Source organism: Octopus bimaculoides, chromosome 11, assembly GCF_001194135.2.
Source record: "Octopus bimaculoides isolate UCB-OBI-ISO-001 chromosome 11, ASM119413v2, whole genome shotgun sequence".
NCBI classification, from domain to species: Eukaryota; Metazoa; Mollusca; class Cephalopoda; order Octopoda; family Octopodidae; genus Octopus; species Octopus bimaculoides.
In genome coordinates, this window is record NC_068991.1 from 53,004,502 (window position 1) to 53,009,010 (window position 4,509).

General features: G+C 39.3%; 1 protein-coding gene across 1 annotated transcript in view; it reads right to left on the reverse strand.

The window, feature by feature from the left end:
* The window catches only part of LOC106873231 (lysocardiolipin acyltransferase 1), a 24,043-nt gene that overhangs the window by 9,955 nt on the left and 9,579 nt on the right, over positions 1 to 4,509 (reverse strand). The gene's annotated exons all lie outside the window — the stretch shown is intronic.

Genomic DNA, 4,509 nt, shown 5'->3' on the forward strand with positions numbered 1-4,509 from the left:
ATATATATAAACATATACTTTAATCCCCTAAGATCTCAGATATTTTTTCTGAAACTCTCTGATTCATTAAATGTGCTAGCTTCCTGGTAATAAATCAATATTAATTAATATCTGATTTTTTTACCCTATGTTTTTATTTGATTATATATATATATATTGCATATATCATGCAGAAATATGAAATACAGACACATGTGTGTCTGTTTGACATATCAATACACTGTATTTAATGGTATATAAAATGCACATCTTACCAAAAAAAAAGTTTCAAAACACCACTCTGGGTCCTGTATGCCAAGTTGGGCTTATCACAAGTTTTAACCCTTTAGCATTTAAGCCAGCCACACACAGTCCAGATATTTTACCTATTTTATGTTCAAACCAATCAGATCTGGCCTCTCACACCTACCCAACAATGTCATTTTGAAAATAAACAATCACATCGTCAAAATGCCAAAGCTAGAAGATAATGCAAGATTAATTAAAAACAATATGAATAAATAAGCATTACATTTGAGAGAATACTCTGAATGCTAAAGGGTTAATGCTCTAAAACCATTTTTCCCTCAATATGTGCCGCTGAAATTGGGGTGCATCTAATATGCTCATACATTTTTTGTACCTTCCAATATGGTATATATTCCAGTGATTATTTATGTTGATGAATTGTTTGCAAGTAAAAAGTACTGAAAGGAGTGTTTTCAGGACTATAATTAGAATAGTCTTTATTTTAAATTCTTTTACTGATTTCAACCATTGCACTGTAGGTCTTACAGAAACCTGGTGGCTCACTCTGTTGCAAGTCATTGAGGTGTTTCAATAGTCTGGTGACAATGACTATTGTAAACAGAGAAAAGTCATATGGGGTGCAAGATTTTTTTTAACCCTTTAGCATTCAGATTACTGTATCAAATGTAATGCTTATTTATTTTTGTTCTTGTGAATTAATCTTGCAGTATCTCATAACTTCAAGATTTCAATAGTGTGTGATTCTTTATTTTTAGAATGACATTGTAAGACAGGTGTGAGAGGTCGTATCTGGTCAGTTTGAACATAAAGCAAAAGGAATATTTGGGCCTGATATGGTCTGTTTAAATGCTAAAGGGTTAATTCTTCTTTATCACCCTTATGAAGCAAGATGGTATTCAACTCTTTCCATAGTGCAGGTATTTTACTCTCCTTCAGATAGCAACTGAAGCTTTGAATAAGGCTTTTCCATAGCTCTTCACCTCTTCATCTCTCCTGTTATGCCATCTTCTCCAGGAGCTTTGTCTGTTTCTATTAGTTTGAAGGAATTTTCAATCTCACAGACTAGAATAAGTGGCACTTCTTCCAACATTTGTGATGGTAGAGGATAAAGCTTCACTGATGATTATAAAATTTAGGGTAGAAGGTTTTGCATATGTCTTCCATCTCCCGTTTGTCTGTCACCCCGAACGTCCTCGTTCTTAAATGCCATCTCTCTTGCATCTTATTAGACTTTTCCTTTCTTCTGCAGCCTGCATCAGCACCTGTTGTCTGATTGCGTTGCAGAAAATGGAATACTTCAGGTGATTCATAGTTCTCTATTTTTCTAGCATCTTCTTCATTTCCTCCAAGATTCTTCTGTCAAGCTCCTTTCTGCTCTTACCTTCCACTTGCAACTTTTAATTATTTGAACCAGTAAATTGTAGTCCTCATCAAGCTCTTTAAGTTGACTCCAAATTTCCCTCTTGATAGTGGCATAAAGAAATGCTAGTCTCTAAATGTGGATGGAACCTGTGGAAGAGGGAGACTTAGGAAGACATGGAATGAAGTAGTGAAGAATGACCTCCAGATGTCAAGTCTCATGGAGGAGAAGACAAAAGATTGAGATGATTGGCAATTTGCTGTGCTTGAGAAAACCTGTCCACGTCAGCACAAACAAGGTCCTAAAAACACAGCAATTATATCTATATTTCTGTACCCAATCTGTCCCTAATGTATCTTCCCTTCTCTACTGATCTTCTTAACACCCATCCCTCCATCATTCTTCTGACTGCGGCACTACTCATTCAGCTGCTGTAATTTTGAGAGCATAACTGCACATATTCTATCCACCTGCTACTGAACTACCAATTACCACTCTCCCAGGAATCACTTCCTTTGTCACCTGCATTTTCATAATCATCTATTTCCACCTTATTTCCTTTCACCTCCCCTTTCTCTGCACACACCTCCTTTTGCCAATGGTAGTCTTCTCTCCATTACCTTTATTTGTCTCTCACCATTTCCACCCTCTTGTACTTCTGACTTTCATCCCTGGCACTGTGTGTCTTTCTTACACCCTAACACATTTCATACCATCTTTGCTGTCACCTTTTAACTCCCTGACCCACAACTACTTCCTCCACCTTCACCTCCAACACATATTCATCATTGACCACATTCTCCACCAGAGCTCACCACTCACTATTTCCCTCTTTTCATCTGCCACTCTCCTGCAAACTTACTTACCCACCCATATCACTTCTCTTATATTCACCTTCCTGTAACTTGTGGCTACACCCTCACACATCTTCACCACCATCCTCTTCCCTTTGCAACTGGGGTAACCACGTATCTCCCCCAAAGCTAGACACCTGTTCCTTTCCTATTCATTTTAACCTCACATCGTCTGGAATAAAACCACACATAAATATATATACATAGACACACACATACGAGGTGGTATCAAGAAGTTCCTGGACTAATTACGTTTAATAAAAAATAAATCATTTACTTAAGCTTTAATATCATCTCCTTTGAAATAGTCACATTGCACAGCAATACACCGATCCCAGCATTCCTGCCACTTTTGGAATTTGGCCTGGAAATTGTTTCCTTTAACCCTTTAGCATTCAAATTAATATGTCAAAAGTAATCCTTATTCATTTACATTTTAAAAAATTTATCTGGTATTATCTTGTAGCTTCAAGATTTGAAAGATGTAATTGTTTATTTTTAGAATGACATTGCAGGGTAGGTGTGAGATACTGGTTCTGGCCAGTTTGAGCATAAAATGAGCAGAATATTTGGGCTGGATATAGCCGGTTTAAACAGCAGAGGGTTAAGCAAGTTGAAGACCTACGATTCACTCTGGATCTTGACAACGGTGTTAAAATTGTGACGTTTTAGCTGCATTTTCATCTTGGGGAAGAAATAGGAATAGGGTGGGTGTGGAAGCGATACCATGTTGTTTTGGGCAAGAAACTCATGAGTGAAGAGAGCTCAGTGACAGGGTGCATTGTTGTGAAGAATCCAATCCTCCATGAATGTTAGGATTACCTGCATGGAGCCATACGACAGACCAGCAACATCAGCAAATGTCATTGATTGTCCTCTGACGATCCTCATGCACAAGCTGATGAATTTTCTCTACATTTCCAGGAGTGACACTCATGGCAGATCTTCCAGATCGCTCATTGTCTTCCAGGAAATGTTCTGCTTTTGAAGCACTTGTGCCACTGGAAACATTGTATATGAGCCATTGTCTCATCGCCGTAAGTGTGCCAAAGCATGCTCAGTATCTCTGTAGCAGACTTCTCAAGTTTCATGCAAAATTTCATGCTGGCTCTTTGTCCAAACTTCCTGTCCACAACAAAAATCACAGACTATCATCATCATCATCATCGTTTAATGTCCGCTTTCCATGCTAGCATGGGTTGGACGATTTGACTGAGGACTGGTGAAACCAGATGGCTACACCAGGCTCCAATCTGATTTGGCAGAGTTTCTACAGCTGGATGCCCTTCCTAACGCCAACCACTCAGAGAGTGTAGTGGGTGCTTTTACGTGCCACTGGCACGAAGGCCAGTCAGGCGGTACTGGCAACGGCCACACTCAAAATGGTATATTTTATGTGCCACCCGCACAAGAGCCAGTCCAGGGGCACTGGCAATGATCACGCTCGAAAATCCTACGAAGGCCAGTCAGGCGATACTGGCAATGGCCATGCTCAAAATGGTGTATTTTATGTGCCACCCGCACAAGAGCCAGTCCAGGGTCACTGGCAACGATCTCGCTCGAAAGTCCTTACACATGCCACGGAACATACATATAAGAAAAACACAAATTTCACAACTTGCAAAGTAAACACAGCGATGTCACTCAGCACACTGCCTCAAGAAAGTCACTGCTAGCTTTCACTGCACATGCAACCATGTGGTGCTATCTATTGGCACACTACAGAACTAGTCCATGAATTATTTTGATACAACCTTGTATTTATGTGCGAGTATATTCTTTTATTCTTTTACTTGTTTCAGTCATTTAACTGTCGCCATGCTGGAGCACCGCCTTTAGTCGAACAAATCAACCCCAGGACTTAGTCTTTGTAAGCCTAGTAATAACTCTATCAGTCTCTTTTGCCAAACCACTACATTATGGGGGTGTAAACACACCAACATCAGTTGCAAAGCGATTGTGGTGGGACAAACACAGACACACAAATACATACATATATAGACACACATACATACATACATACATACACACACTATATACATACAC